Source organism: Echinops telfairi, unplaced genomic scaffold (assembly GCF_000313985.2).
Source record: "Echinops telfairi isolate 266 unplaced genomic scaffold, ASM31398v2 ScPeMD7_26;HRSCAF=91, whole genome shotgun sequence".
In the NCBI taxonomy this organism is placed as follows: domain Eukaryota; kingdom Metazoa; phylum Chordata; class Mammalia; order Afrosoricida; family Tenrecidae; genus Echinops; species Echinops telfairi.
This window is the reverse complement of record NW_022103923.1, coordinates 1,810,854-1,832,285: the sequence shown is the minus strand read 5'-3', so window position 1 is coordinate 1,832,285 and position 21,432 is coordinate 1,810,854. Positions and strand designations below refer to the sequence as shown.

The 21,432-nt window shown below is 38.7% G+C and overlaps 1 protein-coding gene and 1 non-coding gene across 2 annotated transcripts in view; one reads left to right on the top strand and one right to left on the bottom strand.

Moving 5' to 3' along the window:
- Positions 1 to 21,432, bottom strand: part of TSPAN7 (tetraspanin 7) — a 124,519-nt gene that overhangs the window by 95,361 nt on the left and 7,726 nt on the right. The gene's annotated exons all lie outside the window — the stretch shown is intronic.
- LOC115869461 lies at positions 10,668 to 10,774 on the top strand. Its single transcript, XR_004046202.1, has one exon. It is a non-coding gene; the product is annotated as a U6 spliceosomal RNA (small nuclear RNA).

The following is a 21,432-nucleotide window of genomic DNA, read 5'->3' as shown; positions in this document are numbered from 1 at the left end:
CCAGACTGAGCAGAGCACCACGTGTCCATTTTTACATGTAGATAAGGGGTGGGAGTCTCAGGAAACCATTATCGGCTGATAAAGGCACTAGCTTCTTGTTGCTTCCGTGCCCTTACTCACCAGACACACACTATAAATCAAAGGGGACTTTGTGGAAAAGAGGGCAGTAGAAGGGCTGATCAGGAAACCTGGCACCAAAGAGCCTGTGAGAACAGCAGCTTGATGTAAACACCCAAGTGGGAACTTGGTTTCCCTGATACAATTCACAGGAACATGAGTCTCAAATAAATAGCTGCAGAGCTACGAAAAGAACTGTAGAACAGATTGAAAACCCAAACCCAAGTGTTCGATATTGCTCCAGAGGGGCAGACATTGGGGGAAGATAAAGAATAGAAAAGTCTTTGGGGGCTCTTAAATGGAGCCACTGCTTCCAACTCAAATCGTCTTGTTTTCAATAATGAAAAAAATTCAGAGATTCATTTGAGACCAAGGAGAAGGTTCTCCTCAACTCCCTCAAGTCTGATTTTCTGTGTCACTTGAACACTTTCCCCAGCTGTCATTTTTGTTTAAGTTAGGTTTCTCTCTGCACACATGGAACCAGTTGCCCTTAAGAATGCAAGATTAACTTTCTTCAGTTGACTGGGTGTTTCCCTCACTTTAACACTAGTTTTATAGTCTTTTTAACTGTGCAGGACACAAAGATAAAATTCAGATAACTACACTTCAATGAAAAAAATCTCAAATAAAGCTATATGAATTGAGAACATCTCAAAACCTGAGTTTAAGAGTTCTATGAAAATATTTTGCTCAAAGGGGAGGAAGTTTTTTTTTTTATGGGATAATAGAAATGTATTTGGTTATACATACTTCTACATAATATTGTACACAATTTTTTAAAGACATTGATTACAACTGATCACAAATTAAGAGGTCTCTGGAATATACAGCATTGCTAATCACTATGAGGAATTAGTGAAACTCAGCAAAAATTACCAGCTGGAAGTTGTTTTAGGAATCTAGTACTCAAGAGTGCGCTTGAAACACCAGACACAATAAGATAAAACGTCACCTATATTCCTGGACACATTTCTTTTGGCTCTCAAGAGACTATCTAAATAGATGATAACATTATAAATATGTTCACTCATGCTAAATTCATTTTAATTTAACATATCGATGTGACCTATGGATTCAGACAAGTTGATGCCCAAATTCATTCTGAAAACAAATATGCCAAGAATACCAGGAAAACACTGAAAAAGAATAATGTCAGGAAGGCCCAGTAGTCCCAGATATTGCATTGAGCTTTTAACACAAGGTCATCAGTTCGAAACGACCAGCTGATTGATCCTCCGGGGGTGGGGGGGGGCCAGATGAGGCTCTCTGCTCTCCCATAAAGATTTACAGCCTTGGAAACCTACTGAGACAGTCCTACTCTGTCTTGTACGGTCACTCTAAATTGAAATAGATCCGATGGCAGTGAGGTTTGAGTTAAAAGACGATTAAAACAGCATGGTATTGACTCATGAATAGATAGAACAGAAATCTATGAAGCAGACCCAAGAATATAGTAAGATCAAATATGTGATAAAGATGCCATCTCAAATCACTAAGGGGAAATGGGCCTGCTGCTGGGATAATAGAGTAAGCATTTTAAAAATTAATAGAGAGCGAAAATTAGATCTGTATCTAACTTCATGCATACAAATAAACTCCAAACAGATCAGGGATCTAACTTCTAAAATGTAGGTCATTCAAGTAACACGAAAAAACATGAATGAATCCCTCTTTGAGTTGAGTGCAGGGATAGGCTTTCTAACTATAATAGAAGATGTAGAGATGCTGAAAAAAGATGGAAATTTTGACTACATCAAGAAAAGCCTTTGCAAGATCGAAAAAGATTTAGGTAGTCAAAGGGTAACTTAAAAACTAGGAGAAAAATATTTACAACATACATCACAGGAGGTCAAGGGACAAAACAACTGACAGGAGAGATGAGGAAAAGAAACATGAACACACCACGCAGTTCACTAAATACTTATCATCACGCATGAGGGGGGCTCTAAAAAGCTCCTGAAAATTTCTATTATCTCTTAATTCCATTTTCCACAAACTTTTTGAAACCTCTTCACTTTAAAAAAACATTAAAAGGTGTGCATGGATCCTTCAAACATACAGCCTCTGTTCAGGCCCACTTATAATTAGAGGAATGCAAATTAAAACACCGATCAGTGTGGCAAAAATGGAAGAAAAATATGTCAGATAAGCTACATTCTGTAGTCAAAGTTGTGAGTAAATAAATAATACTCTAAAACATTGTTGGAGAATGAGAATTGATACAGCCTTTCTGAAGAGGAATTTGATAATCCCTAACAAAATTACATGTTCTTCCCTTCTGACCCAGGAAGCCCACTTCTAGAAACATAATTAATTTGATGCATTGTATGAATGTTAATTTTGTGGTGTAATATTGCCTATGGTTTTATGAAGTATTAACATTAGGGAAAGCTCACAGAGATGGGACTGCTCTGGCCTTCAAAAAGTTCACAGAAAAATGGAATTAAAAGATAATGAAATTACTCCACCATCTTTCTGAAGCCTCCTTGGACTAGTTTGAAACTTGTCTGTAAATCTGAACTTATTCAAACTTTTGAAAGACAACTACAATTCTAAAATCCAGAAGAGCAAATAGGAAAACAAATGTCAATAAATTACAAGATAGTAAAATCATACAAAGTACAGTATTCTCCCCGAAATTAATTTAGAAATATATAGGAGATAGAAACGTGGAAAGTTTCCAAGAATTTTAAAACAAATGAACGTATTTTTAAATATCAAAAGGTAAAGAGAAAAAAACTGAAGGAAAATGAAGTGACAGTATATCAAATCTGGGGGATGTAACTAAAGCAGTACATTGAGGAATTTGTATAATTTTAAATGTTTCTCATATTAGAGAAAAAAACAGTGTTTATTAAAAAACTTTGAGATAAACTAGGGCTTAAGTAGCAGAGAGAAAGGTTTTGCAATTAGCAATTAATATCTCAATACAATAAAGTGACATCTCAGGCAAGTTCAGGAAATGTAAGATAATTATTGCAGGGGGTTGAAAAAGATCATAAAAGAGCTGGTTACAATAGAATTCAGATGAGCTCAGAGATGTCCTGCCACAATGCTTTAGGGTTATGACCAGTTTTGTTCTTAAATATAAGTAAATGGACATCATTGCCAAGCTATTCTTTTGCACTAGAGCTATATAATTTACTTAAAAAAAATAATTTACTTATTTTATGAAACTCAATTTGTATGCTCGTTTTCTTATAAATTAAAACTCAAGTGACAAATGGGCAATCTGAAACAAAACAATGGACTCAAAACTTTTATAGACACTCTAAAAAAACAAAATACCACTAACAGAAACATGACCAAAGCAAATGAACAGATAACTGATAGAGTAAAAATACATCTATTTGTTTCACCATACAATTAAAAAATATGACATATAATTTTCCATAAAAATGTACAATATATAAAACTTTAAAATTTTTCAGTGCACTACATTAATTTTTTCCTACACAATTAGCAGAAAGATATTGGTATCTCTTTTAAACGCAAGGTTTTTCAATATTTAACATATTTTCAAAGCATTCAAACTTAAGTATACCACAATAAAATCTAAGCAAACAATGAAAGGTAAAACCAAAAAAATCCGTTGGATTATACGTGTGAAAATCTAGAAATTAGCTCACATATGCAACAGCTGGAAATGGCTAAATCACAGACCCTCGAGATGGAAAAATGCATGGCCTGTTAATGGTATTTTGAAAAAGAAAAACAAAACAAAAAACAACAACAACAAGTTAAAGACATGAGAATATTATGGTTTAATTAAAATATGAGGGCAAGAATGTGTTTAATATAGTGTGATCTCAAATCTTTCTCCTTTCCCCAGAATTTGAAAGCTGTACATTGACTCTTTAATACTTCTACCAAACTGTGCAGAGTTCCTATCTAAATTGTGACCTCTAAGTAGTTCATAGCCAGTCACATGGCTAACCATACCACCAAAACAAAATTCTGAACTCACTGACTCTCATTTATCTTTCTAATGCTAGCCTACCCCTGGCCTGGAGTAAAATAACACAAACTCATTAGCAAAATAGCCTCCATCTCAATAACAGTCAATTCTGACTCCTGGTTGCTCTACAGGACAGACTAGAACTGTCTCATAGGGGTTTCAAGGCTGTAAAGCTTTATGGAAGCCTGAAGCTGACTGCCTCATCTTTCTCCTGCAGAAGAGCTGGTGGATTCAAAGCACTGACTTTTCAGTTAGTAACCAAATGCTTTAACTCCTGCACCACCAGGGGAGGAGAACAGCAGTGCAAATAGATGGTAGTGAAGGGTCAGTAAGCAGTGAGGGAAGTAGGAACAAATGGGAAATTTAAATGCCTGAGGATGTTAGACATTCCCACCCCATAATCAAGACTAAATTGTAATCTTCAAAAGAAAGTAAGGTCCATTCCAAATATTATTTTATCTGGACAAAACAGCAACACTGAAAACTCGATTACCACTGCCCTGGGCTAAGCGCCCAGTGAAAAAGGGACTGGTGACCAACATCGCAATAACTAAATACTCTTTCCTTAGCATTTGAAATGTCTCAGAAATATCCTGATTTTCTCAAGTTCCATGGCTGTTGTCATCACAAGTGTTCAGAAATTCTAAGGTTACCATGTGGGGAGACACAAATGATCCCAAGATTACATAATGGAATTGGCAGAATTAATCAACATGACTTCCCTCTCCAGCCATTCATGATTGGTGGCTAGTCAGTCAAGAGTCGGAAACAGCAAACACAGCATTTTGAAGTTGCGAGTACATTTTTATGTTCCTTTTCACAGACTACCATTTCAAAACTGTTGGTAGCTTGTCTAAAATAAACCCACAAATAAAACCATCAAGGATCTTATGGATATTTTGAGCCATAACATCCTATAGCATTAAGATGTAAAACAGCTCTAAGTGTTTCACTGTGCCCATGCTTGCCAAGAGTCACTGCTGGCCACCCCCTCAACTAACTTGTCTGTGTTGTTTTCCGTTGGATATGTTAACAAATTCCCTGTGGAACCTTCTATATGAATAGCACCTTGATGAGAAAGTGAATGAAAAGGGGGGGAAAAACCCCCAAACCGAAAACAAAAACACCTGCCAAGTAGTCAAACTCACTGATCATTCCAAGTCTCCTTTCAAACCATCACGCAAGCTCTGGTTACAGCAATTAGTGGTCAAGGCAAAGCTCCCTCTGAGAAGGTGGTCCAGCAATGTAAGCAAGGATCTCCATCTACGTTACCGCAGGCAACTACTACTACTTACCCACATTGAAGTCAAGAACCAAAGCAGCCAACTGCCTGGAAACTGTTCTTTAGGAGAGAAGTATGTATTCAGTTGTTATTTACAAACACCCAAGTTTCCGTTCTTGTTGCTATTTTTTGAACCTGCATGGACAAAAACTTTCTACACAATGAAAATGGAACTCAGCGATTTGTGAACATAAAACTCGGTACCTTATGACTAAGTTAATATAAAGTTTCCTATTTTACAATGTGGAAATTACCACCTAAAGCCAATCTAACCATGATTCTGCAAGCCAAAGAAAGCGCTCGTCAGAATAATTAAAACAGCATAAAAGTCAGAACTTTGTCACCTTCCATTACTTACCATATATTCTCCCTATCAGTCACTACTTACTCACCAATGTTAGCATTTTTTTCAAGTTTCCTTTTATCTGGAACACAATGTCATTTAATGAATGCATATATGAAGAAACAAAGTAAACATTTCAAAATGTTCAAAATTATTGTGTTATGGTTATACACCATATGCTTTTATCAAAATTCATCAAATTACACAATTAAAAATGAGCAATTTTTATTCATATATAAATATATATGTATACATCAGATCTTCCCCAAACATACTTTAAAATAAACGTGACCAATTATTTACACGTCTCTAACCAACCTCATGAACTTCCTCCTTTGCCAGCAGATCACAAGACCTAGTAATGGAACATTGCTAAATGCCATGGAATGTTCCATGGAACATTCTAAATGCCATTGAAGAATCCAAATCAAAAGGGGGAAATACAGAACAAAATTTATAATTTTCATGGGCTGTAGACTTTCTGGAGCCATAGAGGGTAGATGAACCAATGAGACTATTTTCCTGAAATAAACTTTAAACCTTAAACAAAAAATATTCCCTAAGCTATCTTAAAAGTTGAGTGATATTTTAGATTAGCTAGTAAAAAAAAAGGTTTTGAGCATCATGCTCTTTCAAGAACAACTTCTATAGGACCAAACCATCCGATAATAACAATAAAACCTTGAAAGATGAGAAAGCACCCTTGGGAGGCAGGGAGTTTACATTAATGAGAGAAAAACAACTCAGAAAAGGAGGGTGAGGACAGATACACAACTCTAGGAATGTAATCAATGGGTATATTTTACTGTGTATATCTCAACAACAACAAAATAACACTTGAAAAAAAGAATGAATTCCAAACAAAAGAAAATACATGTCCCCTTATCAACCAGGAGGAGATTTGGTGGCATAGTGGTTACACATTGGGGTGCTAACCACATGGTCAACAGTTCAAAACCACCAGCTGCTCTAAGGGAGGAATATGGGGCTTTCTACTCATAGAGAGTTACGACTACAGTCTTGGAAACTCACAGGTGCAATCCTACTCTGTCCTATAGGGTCACTTTGAGTCAGAATCAAGCCATTGGCAATGGGTTGGGTTTTCTGGTTTCCTCAACCAGGGAAATGGATATGAGAGGCACAGTGATACACCAGATTAGGACAAAAACGTGACAAATGTGACAAGACCAAGTGTTGGAGAAAGAGTGGAACAACTGGAATCTCCACTAACACGCAACCACAGTGGCAGAGTGAGTTGGGCATTGGGCTACTTAAACTGCAAAGTCAGCAGTTTTAACCCACCAGGCTCTCCAGGAGAAACTTGGCCATAAAGTTTTACAGCCTCAGAAATCATATATAGGGTCTGGAGGTGTCAGAATCACCTTGACAGCAGTGGGTTTATTTTATTAAAGATGCATGTACATCTTCACATATGTTCAAAAGGCCACAACAGCATTTTGATAGCAGCGTGACTCATAAGAGCAAACTAAGTATCAACCAAATACATAATAATAGAAATGGGTACATTGTGGTCCAGTCACAGAATGATATACAACATAGCAATGAAAAAGAACAAATACAGCCATGAGCAGCCAGATGAATGGATCTCAAACAACATTAAGTAAGAAGAAGCCACAAAATACAGAGTATTATCTGATTTATATAATGCTAAAAATTTGAAAAGAGCTAGTGGAGGGAGACGCAGGTCACGTAAGGGCACATTCATCCGCAGTACAACTATAAAGAAAAGCAAGGAGATGGTAGATACGTCTGCACAGATGTTCCCTAGAGAGGAGAGGATATAATAGCGCCAAAGAAGCAATTTCTGACAGTATTCTATTTCTTTACCTGGGGGGTTAACAACATAAATATTTGCTTTTTAATTGGTCTTTAAATTGCACGTAGTGTTTTACTCAACCCTTTGTTTCTTTCCCAACACAAAACTTAAAAATTTCAAACAAAAACAAGGCACATGGACACATGCAAGCCCATACTGAAAATACTACTTAATTTTAAAAGTGCAGAATGCAGTGTGTTCAGCGTAGCTACAAATGCAAAGAAATGAAGATACAGTGACAAAGAGCACATGCTACTTGAAAGTGGTGTAATTAAGGTAAGCTCATTAAGTGGTTTTTCCCAGAGGAGGGCTTATGGTTCGGATTTCCCAACTTATTTGGTGGATGCCACACAACAGGTTTAACCCAGAGCTAAAGGTGTTCAAATAATCCATATGCAAAGAGAGCTCCAATTGACAATGGGTTTAGAACAACCATAAATCTTTGAATTGATGCTTAATGGACATTTTCAGAAGGCAAACATACAAGGTAGTTTTGAGAGGCCTTATGCATACAAGTCTAGATGTGGGCTGATTCTACAACCAATGTTCATCAGTCATGGAACATTGTTGGGAGACGATTATATTTCATGGCAAAAAAAGTTTTTACTGTTATTATAAAAGGAGGTCACTATTAAAATAAAAGTGACATGTATCATAAAAGTAAGGCAGCGACTCTGTGTAACTAAGTCAGATCAGTTTGGAAAAGAAAATGAGTGTAGAACGTTTCAAGGGTATATGTAAGACACACACATAAAGGGACCATGCAAGTTTCAGGAAATGGCAGAACGACCCATTCAAATTGCATTAGTTCAATCCAATCACGATGTTACTTACGTCAGGATCACCTCTCAATTGCTCATGTGTAGATTATCCAAACAGTCCTTTCATATTTCCACCCCACTACTTACATAGCTCCCTTTAAATGCAAACAAAATCAGGTTTGTGTTTTGTCATGCTAAGAATTAATTATTGAGAAGGCAAAATCTTGTGCTATTGCCAGTAGAAGGGAAAGCAACAGTAATCAAAAATGGTAACTTGACTTCTATGTTATATGTCAGTAGAGATAATGGGAATGACTACACTAACAATGGTCAACAAATGGGGTGTGTGTGTGGGGGGGGTAATGATGACTGAATTCTGTGTCATATAGATTATGGATTCTCTTAATCCTTTAGGTCTCCCCTCAAATTTCACTTCCTCAGAGAGGTCTCTTCCCTGTGATTGCCCTTCCAAGTTGATCCCTATTCAACCACCACCTCCATGAACACTTTCCTTCAGAGCACTTATCAGTGCCTAAAATTATCCTACTTGTCTATTTCCCTCCCCTCTTATTGGATCATCTCGTCCATCCTGTCCAGTTAAATCCCAGCACAGCATACAGCAGCATTCATTACTCTAGATACTTCCTTGAATACATGGGGAAACCTGGTAGGTAAGCAAATAGATTACTGAGCAACATGAGTACTACATTGGATGGTCATGGAACAGAGACTGCCTCTTGAGTGGCAGCAAGAAGCAGCTCATAAAGGCAAGGCTTTCCTGTCAATGTGACATTTGAATTAAATCGTGTGACGAGTGAGAGTCACTGAGCAAAGGAAGCAAGTCACTGAGCTGATGACCAGAGTGGAAGTGGAAAGGGGAGGTGGCCTGTAGGATTTTATCAGCACAAAACGAGATGTGGATTTCTGTCTTGTAGGCAACAGGAAATAACTGCTGGCTTTATCACATTTGTTTTGTCTTGTTGTAGAATAACTATTTTGACAGATGGAAAGATAGGCTGCAAAGAAGAAGCTGACAGCAGGAAAAAAGTTTGGAAACTGCTGTAATGGTTCAAAAGAAAGAGAAGACAATGGTAGGAAGATGGAGAAGGAAAGGAGATATGAGAACCGTTTGAAAAATTGGAGTCAAGTAGGGCTTGGTGATTCCTGGGATAGGAGTCAAGGTGAAGTCTAGGGAAAATACTGGGTTTATTGCATAGGTAACTGGCTACAACATATACAAGGAGGGTCATATTTGGAGTAGGCAGAAGTGAAAGAGGGAAGGAAGAAGCAAAACTTCATTTATAATTGCTGGAGGGAAAAGGGGCTACCTTACATACAAAAGGCAGCCAAAGGATGTACATTCTGCTCAAATTAAAAAAACTCAATGCCATCTAGTTGACATTGACTCATAGACAACAGGATAGGGTAGAACTGTCCTTGTGAGTTTCTGAGACTGTCACTCTTTATGGCAGTAGAAAGTCCCATTTCTCTGTGGAGCAGCTGGTGCTATTGGACTGCTGACCTTGCAGGTAGCAGTCCAAGACTTAACCTCTATCCCTCCAGGGCTCCTGAATGGTGTGCAGTTCTGTCTCTAGTTAACGCCCTCATGTACAACTAGATTTTTTCCAAACCCTCCAAAAATTTTATTAGTCAAACTTAAGGGGATCAAATGCAGAGAGAAGTCAGAGGTCCCCAAACAGAGCAAGGTTGGGGGGAAAAGTTACTATGGTTACATAGGAATATTACATTTAAGCCATGGCACTGAAACAAGGCTCCAAATTGATAGAACCCCAAAGTAAAACACTTTCTTTTGCTATCCTGTAGATATGGGACAGAATTGTATCCCAGTTTTGGGTGATGATCGAAGTAGAACACACTTGTATTAATTAAGATCATTTAAGGGCAATTTATATTAATGAACTTTGTGTCTATTAAGTGTGATGTGATCATTGTTATTGATATAAAGTCGGGACTTAAACAGGTGGAAAAGAGGCCCATCTGTTGTTCTTAGGGGCCATCGAGTTGGTTCGGACTCTTAGTGACCCTTCGAGCAACAGAGCGAAACCATGTGTAGTGCTGCACCGTCTTCCCAATGTGGTTATATTTGAGCTCATTGTTAAAGCCACTGTATCAATCTATCTCCTTGAAGGTCTTCCTCTTTTGTGGTAATCCTCTCCTTTCCCAAGCATGATATCCTTCTCCAAGGACCTAGTCTCTCCTGATATCATGCCCAAATTATGTGAGATATAGTCTTGTCCTCACTTCTAATGAGCATTCCAACTGTGCCTCCAGGCAGCAAAAGAGGCCCATTTCCAGGATGTGACTGTAAGAAACTGGGAGGGATTTCTTTTTTCAACACTAGACTTTTAGTGCTCGCTTCGGCAGCACATATACTAAAATTGGAACGATACAATGAAGATTAGCATGGCCCCTGTGCAAGGATGACACACAAATTCGTGAAGCGTTCCATATTTAAAAAACAAACAAAACCTAGACTTTTAATACTCTAAATTTCTTTCATCAGAGATAACGTAGCTAATTTTATGATATACGCAAGAATCCCTCCTCTATAGAGTACGCACGCCTGGTCAGATTGTTTTCTAAAAGCGGGTTCAGAGAGAGGACGCAAGATCACTGCAGCTGACAAACATTTACTTGGCAATCATACCAATGAGCCTGATCTGCGTGTCCCCGTGTGGATTAGAAAGCTGTATCCAGCCAGTGTCAGCTCCATAGGAAAATGCCTAGCGACTGCCTCAGCGTTGTCCTTTGAAGCAACGAAAAAGCTGCATCCCCAGCAGTTTTTAAGATCTTGGCTCCCATCTGCTCACAGAGGCTAGGGGGGTTATAAGAGATGAGTTCACAGCCTTACCATATTTCACAGCAGTAGGAGAGATAATATCGATGTCATTTTGGCCAACAATTTGGAATCTTTTAGGCATAAGTTTGTTTTAAATGACAGAATGAAAAGAACATCGATCCACATGTAAGTAAGTGTACAGGGTTTCAAATGTCTCACCCAAGCCATGAGCAAACCAAAGAGAGAAGACATTGATAGGGTATAAGTCCTCTGAAATCAAATAGGCATTTGCCTGGTTGGCTGTTCAGCAACAACACAGCGCCTGACATGAGGGTGCCAATGGGCTGAGATCCAAAAGGTCAGCAGTTTGAAACCACCAGTGGTACCATGGGAGAAACAGGGGGCTTTTTACTTCAGTAGAGTGACAGTCTCAGAAACTCACAGGGGCAGTTCCGACCTGTCTTATAGAGTTGCTATGAGTCAGCATCGATTAGATGGCAGGTTTTTGACTACAAAGTCGCTATGAGTTGGAACTGACTCAATAGCTGGGGTTTTTTTTTTTTACAGAGTTCACTTTTGACATCTTAATTTATTAAGACTTTGATCAATCCTTCCCACAATGTGCTCACTGGAGAGGTGAAAGTCACCCCATTTTTCACCCAGGTTAAAGAAAAGCTCTGCCCCCTCCCCCCTTCCAAAACACTCACCAAAGCACCACTCAAAGTTACTGTCAAGTTAGCGACCACCTCTGTATATACTAGAACAATCTTATAAAGAGCACATTATATGAAGAAGCTATTTATCCTCTAAACATCGCTGATGGATATAAACTAAAACAACTGCCAGCCCCATTCTCCTACAGGGCAGTTGATGTCAAAGAGATTATTAAGTAACTTAATAGAAGTCCCAAAATACCTCACAGCAGGACCTTCATCCCTTAAGCAAAACTAACTGGCAAAACAAGTTTCCACGGGGTTGCTTCTTGGCTAGCCAAGGAGGTTTACTGCTAGCACAGAGGAAAGAATCAAAAGGGCCAAGCCTTCCAGGTTCCATGAACAGCTAAGAGTTCCAGACCAGAAGAGAAGCGCATGGGCTACTGCAGAGTGGGTCAGAATCCTTGGTCTAATGACCAAGAGTTCACCAGTGCCCACTCTAGCTCCACACCTATCATCTGATATGGCTTCTCCTTGTGCCACTTTCTCCTTACCCCACAACAACCAACAGGTTCTCTTGTATCTCTATTTCAAATGCCTTAAAAAGATAGGCCCTGTCCAGCTCGTAGAAGCTGAAGCATCTCACAATTTACCACTAAGCGTCAAATTCTAATACATCAACTGTGACCATGGTGGATAGTGGATAGGGACTGGAACTCTAGAGATGGCCCAAGGGAAAGAATTTCTCAGGGCTGTTTTTTTGTGTGTCAGCAAAAACTGCAGATAAGTAAGCTTCTACGGACTTGTACATGCACTAGCGTCTCAAAAGAAATATATGCAAAATGGAACGCAAAACCAGCTCCTCCTTCTAAGGTTCCTATTTCCATCACCGACAGCCAGGCTCCCCAAGTCTGGGACCCTGAGATCCTCTCTTACTCTCAGACATACTTGCCACATCAAAAAGTGGAACCCATGCTCCCCTTTTCATTCCCATCATCACATTATACTAGGCTTTCCTTCTTACCTATTCAACTTGGTTTCACCACTTCCATTTAATATTCCAACCCAAACAATTTACTCCTTCCAAGCATCACTACTTTCTTCTAAAAATATGAACCAGTCCTGCTCTACCTTCTAAAATAGGGCCAAAGCCTTTACCTATGCGGAGTAACCCATGATAAGGCCCATACCTACTTACCTAGACTCACTTTGTTAAAGCTAAACTCATCCCTGTCTCAAGCAACAACGAAAAGTCACTCTGCTTTTTCCAAGTCTCTACCTATACAATTTCCTCCATTCAACAGTATATTTCTTCCTCTCAGAGAACTACTTGTCAAAATACCGTCATTCTCCAAGGTCTAGCCTCGTCCCAGAATCATTCCAAATCTCCCAACCAGACACATTCTTTCCCTTGGCCCTGTAGCACTTGATGTAAACTTCTTTTATTTCTAGCTGAGAGATAGCCAGTAGAAATATATTGGTGAGCCACACGTGTGATTTTAAGTTTCTAGCACCCATACAGAAGCAAAAGGAAGCCAATCAGATTAATTTTAATATTTTTTAATCCAACACATCTAAAACTTTATCATGTAATCATGACAAAAATGAAGATATTTACATTGTTCCCTACTCAATCTTGAAAGTCAATCAGCATTTTACATTTAATGCACACATTGCAATGTGAGTTAGCCATATTTGAAGTGCTCAGTTGGCTATCTACTTTATTGGACAGTGCATGACTAGTCCTTTTAAACTAAAAATATGTGAGTCTTGTTTCATTCTTACTCCTATCACCAAAAAACAAAAACAAAACAAATTCACTACCACTGAGTTCATTCTGATTCTTAACGATCCTATGTAGGATTTATGAGAGTATAAATCTTTATAGGAGTAGATAGCCTCATTTTTTTCTATGGAGCAGTTGGTGGGTTTGTACTACCAGACTTGGGATTAGCAACCCAAGGCCTAACCCACAGTGCTCCCAGGGATCATATTAAATGTTAAACTTGAATGCCTGGGGATCAGGATTGTATGTTCCTTTTATCTGTATCACACAGACTAGAGGTCAGCAAACTATGGCCCATGGGTGCAATTTGATTGATTGCCTGTTTTTATAAATACAGTTTTATTGGAACATGGCCTTGCTCAATAGATTACATATTGCCTGTTCTGCTCTCACACTATAATGAAAGAAGCGACTAGGAATAGTTGCAGCTTGAGAAACGATGTACAAATGCGCTTTACACAATTGATGTGTCTATGTATTGGGATAACAGTTGTATGAGCCCCTAATAAAATGTTAAAAAAAAAAAAGGAATAGTTGCAGCAGAAACCAAATGGCCCACAAAGTTTCACATATTTACTCTCCGCCTCTTTACATAAAAGGTTTGCTGACCTCTGCCCTATGCAGTGCTTTTCAAAGTATGGTCAGTTGAGCAACATTGGTCACAATTGCATTACCAGCAACTGGCATCAGAACTTAAATTTGAGGGGGTTTCAAAAAGTTCGTGAAAAACATCCCATTACCTTTCAATTCAATTTTTCCATTTACTTGTTTACAGGCATTCCCCAGGTGATAAACAAGATGAGCTCCTGAGTCTTAAAGTGGAATTTATAGACCAGTGGGAACAAAGAGATACATATGGTTCTTATTTAGCCTTAGTTTCATGCGCGGAAAGGTTCAAAACCTTTCCTAAGGCTGAAAAGCTTCACGGGCAGCAAGTGCAGTTGACTGTGCTGGAGCTTATGCTGCGTAGGGTTGGTTCAATCACTGCAAAACTCAGAGAACTGCACTGCCATGGAGACAATTAATTCACAGCAACCTTTCCAGACAGAGTGGAACTGTTTCACAGAGGCTGTCCAAGACTATCCATCTTTCGGGGAGCAAAAAGGCTCATCTTTCTCTCGGGAAGTGGCTCTTGGGTTTGAATTACCAACCTAGTTGTTAGTAGCCTAACATTTCACACATTGCACCACCAAGACTCCTCTGATGATGTTAGTCACAAAAATGTGCATCATGTTAAAGGGCAAGCTATTGATCCGTTTTTATTTATTTATTTATTTTGCTATTGATCCTTAAAGGAGTTATTGATACTTCTGCTGTCGAAAACCTGGGAACTGCCTGGAGACTCGCTTTTTGTAGAAAACTTTCTTGACGAAGAAAGCAATGCATTAACTAAATCTGCCACAGATTCATCTCACAACTGTTTGATGAACTTGATTGCTGTACCTTTTGCTATGTAATTTTAAAATATTTTAGCAGAAAATATACTGGTATTTATTTAAATGTTTCTGAGTCTCCAGGCTTGGAGAAGGCCATCTCGTTGACTCTTTCATTTGTTCCATGTGTGCTCCTATATTTTCTTACTAGATTTTGTTTTTTACATTTGCGTGTTTAAACCCACTGGGTTAGGCATTGGACTATGAACTGCACGGTTGACAAGTCAAACTCAGCAGCAGCTTTTGCAAAAGAACGAGGAAGCTATTGTTTTCCAATTTTAGTCTCAAACACCCTCCATAGGGTCACTGTGGTTGGAAATGACTCAATGGCATTGGGTTTGGGTTGGGTTTTTGTTTGGGAATTGTATTACACAGGTCCAAAAGGTCCAATTTAGGGATAACTCCTACCTGACCTTTAATGTTAAGTCAATTTTTCCCTCACTTTGAAACAAATGAACCAACGCTTACTTACAACAAATTCATCACATCACAATCACCCTCACTTGTGGCACATACAGCTTTTAGATCATTGAAAATGCTCCAGACCTTTTTTCTGGAACTAACCTAAACCAAGCACACTGCTATTGCATCCTTTCCAACTCATAGTGACCCTATAGGTAAGGTGACCAGACGTCCCGCTTTTGGAGGGACAGTCCTGATTTTTGGCACTTTTAAAAAGTCCCGATTTTTGGAAAGAATACACATGCTAGGGAACGGTCTATTTGGTCCATATACACCAAATTTTAATCAAGAATCCCCCCTCCCCCCGGTCAATGGTGTCCCGCTTTAAATCTGGTCACCTTAGGACAAAGGAGAGGCTAGAATCTAGAATCTTCATGGAAGCAGATTGCCACAGCTTTCTCCCACAGAGCAGCTGGTGGGTTCAAACCATGGACCTTTGGGTTAGCAACCAAGCACTGGAACCACTGCGCCACCAGGGTTCTTCTTCATGCACTAACCCTAAAGCCCACTGCCATGGAGTCTATTCTGACTTACAGGGCTTCTGAGACTAAATCTTTCTGGGAGCAGACAGACTTATCTTTCTCTCACTGAATGGCTGGTGGGTTTGAACTGCCAGCCTTGCAATTAAGCAACTCAAGGCCTAACCCATAAGGCTAAATCAGAACCATATACAGTTCCAATTTACCTACAAATTCTTAAACAGATCTGATTGATAACCTTGAGAATGCCTGTCACCTGAGGGCTATCTATAATTTTAAGGAAGGGCTACAATTTTATTTTCTTCCATAAAGATATTCAGTAGTACCAGCATTATTTAACCCTATCTTTCTCTTACTAAAATGAATGTCGCTTTTCATATATAAATTTGAATTTTGTTCTGGATTCTCTATTGGTCCTCTGAACCATTTTCCTCTTTCTTCACCAATTATCATACTGATTTGATTATTGATTTTATCGGTTTTTTTAGTTACCTATTATTGTGTAACAATATAACCATAAACTTGTTAAACCAAACCTCCATGCCATCAAAGCAATTCTGACTCATAGCAGCCCTCTAGGACAGGGCAGAAGGTGCCTCTGGGGATGCCTGAGACTGAAAATCTTTGTGGAAGCAGAAAGCCTCTTCCTTCTCCAAGAGAGCAGCTGACAGTTTCATACCACAATCTTTGTGGTTTGCAGCCCAACACATAAGCCACTACAGCACCAGGGCAGAGGCTTAAAAAATACATCTTTGGTATCTCACCATTTCTTTAGGTCAGGAGTTCAGGCACAGTTTAGCAATGTCCTCCATTGCAGGGTCTCACAGAACTCTAATGAAGATGCCACCTGGAGTTGTGGTCTCCTCTGAGATTAGACTGAGTAAGGATTGCTTTCAATATTACAAGATTTGAGCCACATTCAGTTGCTTGCAGCCTGCCAAACTTATGGCCTCAGCTTCATTCTGTCTGCTATCTAAAAGCTCCCCTTAGTTCCTTGCCACCTGGCCTTCTCCATAGGGGAGCTGGCATCACAAAATATTACTACTTCAAAGCTAACAAGGGACAGTGTCTCCACAAGACACACATTACAATCTTATGTAATATAATACACATATTCATATATATTTCATCAACTTTTGTCATATTCTACTGCAAGGCACACACCAAAGGGGAGGAGACTATACAATATTACAAATATCAAGAGGTAGGGAACATGAGAGTCATCTTACAGTGTCACCAAAACTGGGAAGGCACACACCCCTTTGCTCCCTCAAGTTGTTCTTGATTTCTTAGGTATTACTCTTTTACATAAATAATATCATTTCATCCTCCACCACCACCAACACACACACAAAACCGTTGGGATTTCATTTGAGATTGCTTTAAACGCAGTTTGAAAACACTAACATTTGTTAAATGCATAGCGTCTCCTTACCCAATAATACGGTGTCGTTTAATTTGCTCAGAATTTATATTATGCTCCCCAATAAGATTTTAGTTTTCATAGAAGGCACTTTCTTTTTACTTTATTCTGAATTAGTTATGATTTACAAGTATGTTGTTATTGTAACTAAACTGTTTTCCTCCCTTTTCTAAGGCTTATGCTAGCATAATGTTTTTTGAACATTTAGCTTATGTCCAGCTACTTTATCAAATGATTTTAATAGTTTTTTTTCCTTCTTAGAACCTATTGAGTGTTTTAGTTGCACAACATTTGTATCTGAATAAAAATAGTTTTCTCCATACAACTCTCCTCTATTTCTTAAATGCTTCCTCCCCACCCCCGCTATCATGATCTCAATTCTACTTTACAAATTCGACTACACCAGAGGATGTACATTGGTACAGGTAGGAACTTGAAACACAAGGAATCCAGGACAGATGATTGGGACCAGTGGTGAGAGTGGCGATACCGGAAGGGTGGAGGGAAGGTTGTGTAGAAAGGGGGAGCCAATTACAAGGATCTACATATAACCTCCTCCCTGGGGGATGGACAACAGAAAAGTGGGTGAAGGGAGACGTCGGACAGTGTAATATATGACAAAATAATAATTTATATATTATCCAGGGTTCATGAGGGGAAGGAGGGGAAAAATGAGGAGCTGATACCAAGGGCTCAAGTAGAAAGCAAATGTTTTGAGAATGATGAGGGCAACAAATGTACAAATGTGCTTGACACAATGGGTATATGTGTGGATTGTCATAAGAGTCGTACGAGTCCCCAATAAAATGATTTTTTTAAAATGGTTTTCGCTCTTCTTTTTCCATTTTTTGTGACTTTTTCCATGTCATAGATAATATAGTATGCAAGAATTCTTGTCTATTTCCAATTAATCCAAATGATTTTTAAAATTGTTTTAACAAATATTTACTCTTGGTTTTAACATTTGTTAACATTTCTGTTACTAAATGGTAGATACTCTACCTTTAAGGAAGTGGAACATAACTCCATACTTCCTAAGTGTGGGTCATGCAGAGTAAATCTTTTACAAAACATAGAGTATGAAAAAGGGCAAAAATTAATTTCACAGTAAACATACCTCAAAGCACATGATCAAGGTTAGCATCAACAGTGATAATTCTTACAGTACGTACCCTTGACATGAAGTGAAGAGAATGTCACTTGACCTCTGTGCTCTTCGGCTAACAAATCACTTTACCCTAGTCTAATGCTGTGAAATCAGACAAATCCCCATTAAGTGGCATCCTACAAAATACCTGAGAAATAATCCTCAAAAGGGTCAGGGTCATAAAAATCAAGGAAAGTCTGAGAAATGGTCTCAGTCAAGAGGAACCTGAGCCACAACAAAGAAATGTGTTCTGATACTGTGAATAGGATCCTGGAAAAGAAAAAGGACATTAGATTAAAACTAAGGACATCTGAATAACACATAAACTTTAGTTCATGATAATGTACCAAAATGACTCATTAGTTTTAACAAACAAACCATACTAATGTAAGGTTACCAATAGCAGAAACTAGTTGTAGGGTATATAGTCATTCTATTATCTCCACATTTTTTCCCTGAAAATATAAAACTGCTTTTGGAGTTTATTTTTTAAAAGAAATAATGTAAGTCATCAATTTCTCCTCTGATTTTAAGTGACAGGTTTATATTTATTCATTCTAGATAATACCTTCATCACAATGATAGGAATTCATTCATTAAATCAAATTTATAATGTTAGTCTCCATTCAAACCCCTCTACGATCTCAGGTGGGGAGTTCTTTCTGATCAGTTTAGCAAATACTATCAATGGGTTTGGTGTCTGATTGACAAGCAGGGCTGAGAACCACTAATCTAGATTGCCAGACTAGGACCTGCACCTGACCCATCCCATCCTCTGATATAGAGCACCTGAATTTCCTTCTAAAACAGTGATGAAGAAGTCCAGCATACCTTATAGCAGCAGTTCTCAACTTGTGGGTCACGACCCCTTTGGGGGTCGAATGACCCTTTCACAGGGGTAGCCCGATTCATAACAGTAGCAAAATGACAGTTATGAAGTAGGAACAAAAATAATTTTATGGTTGGGAGGTCACCACAACATAAGAAACTACTAAAGGGTCGTGGATTAGGAAATTTGAGAACCACTGCCTTACAGAAAGCACCAAGGAAAATGTCCTACATTAAACAGTGATCTTTAGCCTGATGACCAAACTATTTTAAAGGCTTACATGTTTAACTGAGCAAATAAAGTGGAAAGCAAAACAACCTCCTATTTTCCACCCTCCGTCCTTTCATGATTAGTGTCAGAGCTCTAAAATCCTTATAAGTGGACCAACAAATATCATGATAAACAGAAAAAGACTGAAGTTGTCAAAGATTTTATTTTATTTGGATCCAAAATCAATACTCATGGAAGCAGAGGTCAAGAAATTGCACAATGTATTGCAATGGGCAAATCGTCTGCACATGATCTATTTAAAATGTAGTGGGTTCCCAAATTTATGTAGTCTACCAACCCTTTTTCAGAAAAAAAAATTACTCAGTGTCCTTCGGCAATGAAAAAGTTTTGTTCTACAGCCTGTAATCTAGGATAAACGGTATGTAACTGCTTTTGCAGCCTCGGCCCCCTCCCCCCCCATCGTTTCAGCACCCCACCCAGGGGCTGGGTGGTATCGCCCACTTTCGGAAACATTAGTTTAAAGAATCAAAGAGCAAAGATGTCACTTTGGGGACTAAGATGCACCTGACCAAACCATGGTTTCTTTAATCGCCTGCATGATTAAGCTGACAACGAATAAAAATGATTTGAGATGCACTGATGCATTTGAATTATGATGCTCATAAAGAATACTGAATACACCATTGACTTCCAGAAGACCAAACAAATATGTTTTGGAAGTAGTACACCCAGATTGCTAGATTACCCCTCGAAAGTGGAAATATCAGGAGAGACCAGTCCCTGGATTGGTCCAGTGCCTGGAGAAGGGCAAGATGCCTGCTACAATCTGAGAGTAAAAAGGAGGAAGTGCCTGAGTGAGAGGCTTGACACAGTGGCTGCAACAATGGGTCTAAACATAAGAACGATTGTGAGAATGGTACAGGAAGCAGGGAGCATCTCCTTTTGTTCTACACAGTCACTATGATTCAGAACTGACTAAATGGCACCTCACAACAGCTACAACATATAAAAGAGGATACAAATGTCCAGCCAGAAATAAAAAACACCTTCTGTCAGAGCAAGAGGGACAACAGCTGAAAGGGAAAAAAAATAAGAACATCAGTTCAAGGACCTGCTTACGATGAAGAGATAACCCAAATTGGAAGTAGCTATAATGGGACTGAAGAGCCGAAGACCGTCTTTTCAAAGGATGCTTCAAATTGGTTTAGCAATGCATTAGTCATCTGTCCCAGAGGTTTATGATGCTAAACAAAGAAAAGGAAGTCACAGAGGACTTTCGGCTCTTAGCGCCTTCTGAAGTACCTTCTTCAAACAGGGCATATATCATTCCAAACAGTGAATGAATCATAGTAGGGTCAAATAAAGAACTCTAGCTGTAGTTAAAATGGAGGAGAGTGTTCCATTTTGTATTTTAAAAATCCACTAGTTTCTAGACAACTACTACGTGGAAAAGACTTAATGTTCTCCAAATGCTACAAAAGTTCGTACATATATTCCAACAATGTATTACGTATAGGAAGTAAAGCTGACTAAATGAGAATAAAAATGCTCTGTAGATTACTTATCAATGTACAAATCCTACCAAAAATATGAAGGGTTATACTATAATAACAGAAAAAGAACAAATCAATCACCAGTTTTAATATCAAGCTCTCCCACCCCCTCCCTCCTTTGCCCTTCCTCCCATACACTATAACATGAATTCTGCTACTTCCACATTAAGATGCTCCAGCAAGATCTTAATTAGGTCAGAAGACGCCTGGATCCTCCCTTGTTTTCTGAGAAGAAATAGGAAGAGCAGAAAAAGCAGCTGCAACCTTCAGAGCTTTTTTCCCATTTATTTCAGTGGTTCTCAGCCTTCCTAAAGCCGCGGCCCTTTAATACAGTTCCT